Here is a 10,573-nt window from a genome sequence, read left to right as displayed (position 1 = left end):
TGCGTTGGCGATTTAAATCAGAACACGATTTAAATCAATATAAATGTTTATATTGTAACGCATACTGTCCAGCCTCCATTTCTCTATAAAAATTTACTCTGTTGCACACACACACACAATAGAAGCAGGAACCGCTGTCAGAAGGGAAGATATGTTCAAAATATCGCAAATATCGATCATGTTGCGATATTTTGAAATATAAAAGTCAATTGATTGTCCATAATATCGCTATTCTATTTTTTCGAAGAAATGTTTGTTAACAGAAAAGCCCGGCACCAGCTGAATTCGAACACACAACCTGCCAGTTGGTAGTCACGCACCTAGACCAGTCGGCTACAAGACAGCTCACATGAACAGGCAGGCGAAACAGCCCTACACAGCCCTGTCGCAGCACACGAATACCGTTATTAAATTCTTTAGATACGCGATTCCATATTATATTAGCAGAAAAGCTTAAAACTACCACTTTTTCACACGCTATTTCACATGCTAGTTAAATACTTCGATGCTTAAAATCATTAGGGAGAAATGGAATACCGGTGTGTATTTTTCCTTTAAAGTGCCAATTCCTGGAATCTGACTGGCTGACACCCCTCTGAAGTGGTTCCATAAAATCTGGTATACGGAAAAGAAAGCGTTGATAAATACAAGTGTCTTTTAATACACTCTTTGCTGTGCTCTTGAGGATCCTTGTGATATTTTAAGCTCTAGTTGAATGATAGGTGTCGCATTTTAAATCATTTTCGTAGTTAGAAATTATGAAACGCCCTGTTAAAAGCAAGGAAGTTTTTATGCCCGTTGAAGTAAAACAAAATGCCTGACAAAGTATGACTTGGACAGATTCCAAGTGCTTGTACAAATGTGCTAAAGAAATTATACTTTGAGTATACAGCTTGTCCAAAGTCATCCATTATTAATACTATTAGTAATATCTTCAGTAAAGGCTTTGATGCATAAATATTTCTGATAAAGGTAGGTTGTGTACTTTTGTCCAACTGAGCAATCTTGCTTTCATAAACTATACCAACATTTTAATGACTGATGATTAACATGCTGTAATACACAGTTCAAAATTAAAGGCTCAAATGCTGTACATGAGAGGTTAAGCTCCCCCTGGCGGTTTTACAAGGCGACGCCGGATAGTTAACCACGTGACACCACGTAAACTGCGTCATACCGCGTGAAAATGCGACACGCCCACCGGGGTATGCCGCGAAATACCTCACGCATTTTGAATGGCTGCATCTGTAGACGAAGGAAGCTCTCTTATCTTGGGCTGCTGACTCCTGGATTTAAAGCGCTCTGGGTGCCAGCTAAGTCTCTAACAAGCACACTATAAAGACAGGAATTACACTTTGCTCACGTCACGCATGGAATGGCGAGGCTACTTGTTCCAATATTATCTAGTCACACCTCATATGGTGCCGATTCCTGGTTTTCATTTAAGAAAGAGCACGGCAAACACCGTAAACTGTGCAAAACGTGTGATGAAAGAAGTCTTTTCCCCCCTTTGTCTAAAGCAGAACACAGCGGAGTCATGCCGAGGGTTGTGAGATCAAGATTTCAGCGGAGCACTGTCGTCTACGTCTTTAGCTACATGAGTTGGACATCCTCTTGTACACGGAAAGCAGATTGAGATCCTCTGACATGAAAAGTGCCAGATAAAAGCCATTTCTCATCCTTTCTCTTAGTGCTGGAGCTATCGCACGTAAATGAGGCAACTTGCAAGGCGAGCAGGCTCGGTGCACCCCGAACGCAGATGTCTCAGAGCAGTTGAGAGGTGTCCAAGTGGCTGTCAAAGGACGGCACTTTGCTGGCGCCGTGGCTTAGTTGGCTAAAGCGCCTGGCTAATAAACAGGAGATCCTGGGTCCGATTCCCAGCGGTGCCTTTCTTCCTGTCTTACTGTACAGAATTTATCCTTATGGGCAAATCCCATGCCTTTTAATTCAGGTGAATGCAAGTGTTCGTTTCCTTTCTGGAACAACTTGTTTTGAAAGAAATCTATACAGCTTGCGAAAGATGAAACACAAATCTTGCTTATCAGTGAAGAAGAGGTACTCCCAGCAGGCCAGCTAATACCAGCAGTGTTTTTTTTCACCCTAACCCAGAGAATGGAGAAAAGCGAAGCGCCTGTGGCTCTGCAGTGTAATCAGTTCGCGAGTTCGGCGTTTAGCTGAAAGAGTGGTAAATGCAGCTCGCCCCAGCCCGTCCTTATTCTTTTAAAGAGGATAAAAAATTAACTTCGCCGCCATTACTACCAGCTCTAAAAGACTGCCATGGGCACGGAAAAAAACACACTACAGATGACTTTTCTGGAACCGAAGCAGAGATTCCTTTACGAACCAACTGATAAAGCTCAGCCAGTGAATACTGTTTACAGAATATGAAAGCACGATCAACTTTGTAACTGCAACCACAGGAAAAACAGCAAGAAGCAGGCTCCATTCCCCATTTAAATCTGTCGTGCGAGGCATGCTTCTTGAACGCATGAAGTAAATCCCACGATTGCTTTTGAACTTGGATAAAGTACTTCCAAAGGAGCGCTATGCGCAAAGATTTAACAAGCTCAACCCCCGCCAACGATTCGGTGTGAAGAAGCAGAACATTCAAGTTTCACAGACAGAAGCGGCACGCCAGCACAGCCAACATTAAAACGGAGGGCACACTACGATTTGCATTGACACAAAAGTGATCTGGGCAGACGTCGTTCCCTGCATAACGCAAAAAGTGGCAAAGCGCTTTTGGGTGGAGAGGACGCAAGAAGGTTTTTGTTTTGTGCCTTGATGTCAAGCTGAGAAAGTATCTTTAAACACTTTGCTTAGTTTCTCGAGAGACTGCCAAAAAGCAGTTCCCTCCCTTTCGTCTGAAGTCAGCTGAAAGGAGGTGGCGACAGAAGCACCTGGCAGCGGTGGGATTCGAACCCACGCCCCCGAAGAGACTGGAGCCTTAATCCAGCGCCTTAGACCGCTCGGCCACACTACCCGCTGTGCGCTGTCTCTTTGTCTCATTACTTGCTCGGAGGAGGTCGGGTGGGTTTTGCTCTTGTCGCCCGACTTAGTGGCGTTATGACCGTGGAACCGACTGCACCTGCTTTTTCTGAGATGCTTCCCCTCTCATGGCGAGATCTCGACTTCTTTAACACCTCTGGATAAAGATCTTCTGTGGAGCAGGTTTCAGACCTCTGCGTAAAGCACCCTTGATGTCATTTTATTTTTACAGCAGCCGCATCCGGAAAGTTGTGTCTTTTACGTTTTATTTGAACAACAAAACTACATACAATACAAACAAGAACACATATAACGTATCAAGAAAATCATCAGGGGCACATGCTATAATACAATTACACTTTATGAAAAACGATTACAAAAGGTAAATAAAGATAAGGTCCGCACAGCTTGTTCTTACATTTCGAAAGAGTCCGTAAATACCCCTTTACGTCTATTTTGAACTGTTCAAACGTAGGACTCTTCCCAGACCATTTCACTTTATACCACATTCCTAAACGAGGATGCATCTCCTGTTTTAGAACTATTTTGGCCGTGTGGCTTATACAACACACCCACAGTATTCTAATGGTGGACTGCAGATCTGTGCTATAGTTCAGTCGAATTCGAAGGATCCAGCAATCGTACTGGATTTGACTGGGATTCTGAAATGTCTCTTGCAAAAGTATTCGGGTTTGCTTGAACCTTTGATAAAAAAAGTGACCTGATCTGAAACTACCCAGCTTACAATCTCTGAGGTAGTTGTCACTAAACTCGGACGTGATGTGGCACACGTGCCGTGTGCCTTTACTTTTGTAAAAAACTGGTATCGGGAAAAGTTTCTTAATATTTCTTTTGATTAGCATGCAAGAAAATGTGATCATTACCTATGGAATTTCCCGCCAGCGTGGAGCTTGAATTCACAACCTTGAGATTCAGTGTTCTAGAGTCACAGAAGAGGTCGGCCTGGTCTTCAGTTTGCCAACGATAAGCTCCGGCAGTGCTCCTCTGTAAAGCAGATTGTTTGGATCGGTTATGTGGGACGGCACTTCGATACTAAGATCGTTTGCAGCACACGCACGGTTTCCCCCCTTCACGCAAAAAACAGAGACGAAGGAAGCTCTCTTGTCTTGTGCTGCTGACTCCCGGATTTAAAGCGCTCTGGGTGCCAGATAAGTCTCTAACAAGCACACTATAAAGACAGGAATTACACTTTGCTCACGTCACGCATGGAATGGCGCGGCTACTTGTTCCAATATTATCTAGTCTCACCTCATATGGTGCCGATTCCTGGTTTTCATTTAAGAAAGAGCACTGCAAACACCGTAAACAGTGCAACACGTGTGATGAAAGAAGTCTTTTCCCCCCTTTTTCGAAAGCAGAACACAGCGGAGTCATGCCGAGGGTTGTGAGATCAAGATTTCAGCGGAGCACTGTCGTCTACGTCTTTAGCTACATGAGTTGGACATCCTCTTGTACACGGAAAGCAGATTGAGATCCTCTGACATGAAAAGTGCCAGATAAAAGCCATTTCTCATCCTTTCTCTTAGTGCTGGAGCTATCGCACGTAAATGAGGCAACTTGCAAGGCGAGCAGGCTCGGTGCACCCCGAACGCAGATGTCTCAGAGCAGTTGAGAGGTGTCCAAGTGGCTGTCAAAGGACGGCACTTTGCTGGCGCCGTGGCTTAGTTGGCTAAAGCGCCTGGCTAGTAAACAGGAGATCCTGGGTCCGATTCCCAGCGGTGCCTTTCTTCCTGTCTTACTGTACAGAATTTATCCTTATGGGCAAATCCCATGCCTTTTAATTCAGGTGAATGCAAGTGTTCGTTTCCTTTCTGGAACAACTTGTTTTGAAAGAAATCTATACAGCTTGCGAAAGATGAAACACAAATCTTGCTTATCAGTGAAGAAGAGGTACTCCCAGCAGGCCAGCTAATACCAGCAGTGTTTTTTTTCACCCTAACCCAGAGAATGGAGAAAAGCGAAGCGCCTGTGGCTCTGTAGTGTAATCAGTTCGCGAGTTCGGCGTTTAGCTGAAAGAGTGGTAAATGCAGCTCTCCCCAGCCCGTCCTTATTCTTTTAAAGAGGATAAAAAATTAACTTCGCCGCCATTACTACCAGCTCTAAAAGACTGCCATGGGCACGGAAAAAAACACACTACAGATGACTTTTCTGGAACCGAAGCAGAGATTCCTTTACGAACCAACTGATAAAGCTCAGCCAGTGAATACTGTTAACAGAATGTGAAAGCACGATCAACTTTGTAACTGCAACCACAGGAAAAACAGCAAGAAGCAGGCTCCATTCCCCATTTAAATCTGTCGTGCGAGGCATGCTTCTTGAACGCATGAAGTAAATCCCACGATCGCTTTTGAACTTGGATAAAGTACTTCCAAAGGAGCGCTATGCGCAAAGATTTAACAAGCTCAACCCCCGCCAACGATTCGGTGTGAAGAAGCAGAACATTCAAGTTTCACAGACAGAAGCGGCACGCCAGCACAGCCAACATTAAAACGGAGGGCACACTACGATTTGCATTGACACAAAAGTGATCTGGGCAGACGTCGTTCCCTGCATAACGCAAAAAGTAGCAAAGCGCTTTTGGGTGGAGAGGACGCAAGAAGGTTTTTGTTTTGTGCCTTGATGTCAAGCTGAGAAAGTATCTTTAAACACTTTGCTTAGTTTCTCGAGAGACTGCCAAAAAGCAGTTCCCTCCCTTTCGTCTGAAGTCAGCTGAAAGGAGGTGGCGACAGAAGCACCTGGCAGCGGTGGGATTCGAACCCACGCCCCCGAAGAGGCTGGAGCCTTAATCCAGCACCTTAGACCGCTCGGCCACGCTACCCGCTGTGTGCTGTCTCTTTGTCTCATTACTTGCTCGGAGGAGGTCGGGTGGGTTTTGCTCTTGTCGCCCGACTTAGTGGCGTTATGACCGTGGAACCGACTGCACCTGCTTTTTCTGAGATGCTTCCCCTCTCATGGCGAGATCTCGACTTCTTTAACACCTCTGGATAAAGATCTTCTGTGGAGCAGGTTTCAGACCTCTGCGTAAAGCACCCTTGATGTCATTTTATTTTTACAGCAGCCGCATCCGGAAAGTTGTGTCTTTTACGTTTTATTTGAACAACAAAACTACATACAATACAAACAAGAACACATATAACGTATCAAGAAAATCATCAGGGGCACATGCTATAATACAATTACACTTTATGAAAAACGATTACACAAGGTAAATAAAGATAAGGTCCGCACAGCTTGTTCTTACATTTCGAAAGAGTCCGTAAATACCCCTTTACGTCTATTTTGAACTGTTCAAACGTAGGACTCTTCCCAGACCATTTCACTTTATACCACATTCCTAAACGAGGATGCATCTCCTGTTTTAGAACTATTTTGGCCGTGTGGCTTATACAACACACCCACAGTATTCTAATGGTGGACTGCAGATCTGTGCTATAGTTCAGTCGAATTCGAAGGATCCAGCAATCGTACTGGATTTGACTGGGATTCTGAAATGTCTCTTGCAAAAGTATTCGGGTTTGCTTGAACCTTTGATAAAAAAAGTGACCTGATCTGAAACTACCCAGCTTACAATCTCTGAGGTAGTTGTCACTAAACTCGGACGTGATGTGGCACACGTGCTGTGTGCCTTTACTTTTGTAAAAAACTGGTATCGGGAAAAGTTTCTTAATATTTCTTTTGATTAGCATGCAAGAAAATGTGATCATTACCTATGGAATTTCCCGCCAGCGTGGAGCTTGAATTCACAACCTTGAGATTCAGTGTTCTAGAGTCACAGAAGAGGTCGGCCTGGTCTTCAGTTTGCCAACGATAAGCTCCGGCAGTGCTCCTCTGTAAAGCAGATTGTTTGGATCGGTTATGTGGGACGGCACTTCGATACTAAGATCGTTTGCAGCACACGCACGGTTTCCCCCCTTCACGCAAAAAACAGAGACGAAGGAAGCTCTCTTGTCTTGGGCTGCTGACTCCCGGATTTAAAGCGCTCTGGGTGCCAGATAAGTCTCTAACAAGCACACTATAAAGACAGGAATTACACTTTGCTCACGTCACGCATGGAATGGCGCGGCTACTTGTTCCAATATTATCTAGTCTCACCTCATATGGTGCCGATTCCTGGTTTTCATTTAAGAAAGAGCACTGCACACACCGTAAACAGTGCAACACGTGTGATGAAAGAAGTCTTTTCCCCCCTTTTTCTAAAGCAGAACACAGCGGAGTCATGCCGAGGGTTGTGAGATCAAGATTTCAGTGGAGCACTGTCGTCTACGTCTTTAGCTACATGAGTTGGACATCCTCTTGTACACGGAAAGCAGATTGAGATCCTCTGACATGAAAAGTGCCAGATAAAAGCCATTTCTCATCCTTTCTCTTAGTGGTGGAGCTATCGCATGTAAATGAGGCAACTTGCAAGGCGAGCAGGCTCGGTGCACACCGAACGCAGATGTCTCAGAGCAGTTGAGACGTGTCCAAGTGGCTGTCAAAGGACGGCCCTTTGCCGGTGCCGTGGCTTAGTTGGCTAAAGCGCCTGTCTAGTAAACAGGAGATCCTGGGTCCGATTCCCAGCGGTGCCTGTCTTACTGTACAGAATTTATCCTTACGGGCAAATCCCATGCCTTTTAATTCAGGTGAATGCAAGTGTTCGTTTCCTTTCTGGAACAACTTGTTTTGAAAGAAATCTATACAGCTTGCGAAAGATGAAACACAAATCTTGCTTATCAGTGAAGAAGAGGTACTCCCAGCAGGCCAGCTAATACCAGCAGTGTTTTTTTTTTCATCCTAACCCAGAGAATGAAGAAAAGCGAGGCACCTGTGGCTCTGCAGTGTAATCAGTTCGCGAGTTCGGCGTTTAGCTGAAAGAGTGGTAAATGCAGCTCGCCCCAGCCCGTCCTTATTCTTTTAAAGAGGATAAAAAATTAACTTCGCCGCCATTACTACCAGCTCTAAAAGACTGCCATGGGCACGGAAAAAAACACACTACAGATGACTTTTCTGGAACCGAAGCAGAGATTCCTTTACGAACCAACTGATAAAGCTCAGCCAGTGAATACTGTTAACAGAATGTGAAAGCACGATCAACTTTGTAACTGCAACCACAGGAAAAACAGCAAGAAGCAGGCTCCATTCCCCATTTAAATCTGTCGTGCGAGGCATGCTTCTTGAACGCATGAAGTAAATCCCACGATCGCTTTTGAACTTGGACAAAGTACTTCCAAAGGAGCGCTATGCGCAAAGATTTAACAAGCTCAACCCCCGCCAACGATTCGGTGTGAAGAAGCAGAACATTCAAGTTTCACAGACAGAAGCGGCACGCCAGCACAGCCAACATTAAAACGGAGGGCACACTACGATTTGCATTGACACAAAAGTGATCTGGGCAGACGTCGTTCCCTGCATAACGCAAAAAGTGGCAAAGCGCTTTTGGGTTGAGAGGACGCAAGTCAGCTGAAAGGGGGGTCGCGACAGAAGCACCTGGCAGCGGTGGGATTCGAACCCACGCCCGCAAAGAGAGTGGAGCCTTAATCCAGCGCCTTAGACCGCTCGGCCACGCTACCCGCTGTGCACTAGCTCTTTGTCTCATTACTTGCTCGGAGGAGGTCGGGTGGGTTTTGCTCTTGTCGCCCGACTTAGTGGCGTTATGACCGTGGAACCGACTGCACCTGCTTTTTCTGAGATGCTTCCCCTCTCATGGCGAGATCTCGACTTCTTTAACACCTCTGGATAAAGATCTGTGGAGCAGGTTTCAGACCTCTGCGTACAGCACCCTTGATGTCATTTTATTTTTACAGCAGCCGCATCCGGAAAGTTGTGTCTTTTACGTTTTATTTGAACAACAAAACTACATACAATACAAACAAGAGCACATATAACGTATCAAGAAAATCATCAGGGGCACATGCTATAATACAATTACACTTTATGAAAAACGATTACAAAAGGTAAATAAAGATAAGGTCCGCACAGCTTGTTCTTACATTTCGAAAGAGTCCATAAATACCCCTTTACGTCTATTTTGAACTGTTCAAACGTAGGACTCTTCCCAGACCATTTCAGTTTATACCACATTCCTAAACGAGGATGCATCTCCTGTTTTAGAACTATTTTGGCCATGTGGCTTATACAACACACCCACAGTATTCTAATGGTGGACTGCAGATCTGTGCTATAGTTCAGTCGAATTCGAAGGATCCAGCAATCGTACTGGATTTGACTGCGATTCTGAAATGTCTCTTGCAAAGGTATTCGGGTTTGCTTGAACCTTTAAAAAAATCTGAAACTACCCAGCTTACAATCTCTGAGGTAGTTGTCACTAAACTCGGACGTGATGTGCCACACATGTGCCGTGTGCCTTTACTTTTGTAAAAAACTGGTATAGGGAAAATTAAAGTCGAAACCCAAAACAGTTATATACTTAAGAGTAAATGCCTCCTAATAGCTAGCAAGCGCTCCTAGTTAGTAAAGTTGTTTGTGTCCCTGCCTGTCACGCGGGAAACTGGGGTTTGATTACCGACGGGGAGACAGCTAGTTTTTTATGATCAGATTCCAATCTTTAATGCTGTGTGTGAGAGTTTACGTAACTTTCCTTTTCTCACATTTTCTGACGACTATTCCGAAGGAGCGCCCTGTCAACTCCTAATACTTTTAAAAAATTCTACCTGCATGTTTGATTATTTTTGTTTTATTTAGAAAAAGTTCAATATTGATCATAACTAAAGAAAATAATGATCAGAAACAAAAACAAAATGTTGAAGATGCGACTCAATCTTGAATCAGAGCTGGGTGACACGGGCTTCTGTTCTGATATGGTTGTACGAGAAACAGGAGAAATCTTTTCTCTCCTATGGAGCATGAGCTAAATCGGGAATGAGACATTTCATGTGTTTGTGCATATGTCAACGCATGACCTACATCGTAAAACTAAAACTAAATTAAAAACTAACATTAGATTTCAGAGACATTCATTTATATACAAACAAGAGATAGACAAAGCAATAATTCTACATTAACTTGTCCTGCACTGATCAGACTAATTGAAATGGTCTGATTCAGAGCCTGTGCAGCTCGTGCTAATACAATATTTTCCTTTGATTTCCTTTGAGGGCGGAGTTGTCTTTAAAATCTGGATTAAATAAAAAGGAGTGACGTCAGTGTAAAACAGCTTTCCTTCTTGGGGAACAACGGTTGTGTTCCATATTTCTAATTATTTTGGTTTCAAGATAGCAATTTAGTATGAAACATAAAAGCCAGCTGGATAAAGCTGTTACACGTCATTTACAATGGTCTTTCAACTAATAGCCCGTGCAGGGATCAAACCCCAGCTGTTGGTACGAGTTGCGTAAGGCTCTGCAACATGCAGATGAGAAACTAACCTCTGCTTCTTCATTATATACACAGTGAGCTATATATGCGGGTTTACTGCCCCCTACGGGCTCTGTATTTGATTGCGGTACAAGACTGGCCGTGGAGAAATGAAGTGAAGAGGGTGTGTTCATTAAAAGGCTCATTGCATCCCTGGATGGTCTCAAACCACCACCCTTTTGGTTAACAACCGAGCCACAAAGACTCATGT

At 44.1% G+C, this 10,573-nt stretch overlaps 2 non-coding genes across 2 annotated transcripts; both read right to left on the bottom strand.

Annotated features, from left to right (window-relative positions):
- Positions 1-2,901: 2,901 nt before the first annotated feature.
- Positions 2,902-2,983, bottom strand: trnal-aag (transfer RNA leucine (anticodon AAG)). Its single transcript has one exon. It is a non-coding gene; the product is annotated as a tRNA-Leu (tRNA).
- Positions 2,984-5,745: 2,762 nt separating this feature from the next.
- trnal-aag (transfer RNA leucine (anticodon AAG)) lies at positions 5,746-5,827 on the bottom strand. The gene has a single exon. It is a non-coding gene; the product is annotated as a tRNA-Leu (tRNA).
- Between the last annotated feature and the right edge of the window lie 4,746 nt (positions 5,828-10,573).

The sequence above is a fragment of the Atractosteus spatula genome, unplaced genomic scaffold, assembly GCF_055471065.1.
Source record: "Atractosteus spatula isolate fAtrSpa1 unplaced genomic scaffold, fAtrSpa1.hap1 Scaffold_31, whole genome shotgun sequence".
In the NCBI taxonomy this organism is placed as follows: Eukaryota; Metazoa; Chordata; class Actinopteri; order Semionotiformes; family Lepisosteidae; genus Atractosteus; species Atractosteus spatula.
Note: the sequence above shows the minus strand (reverse complement) of the source record. Positions and strands in the feature narration are given on the sequence as shown.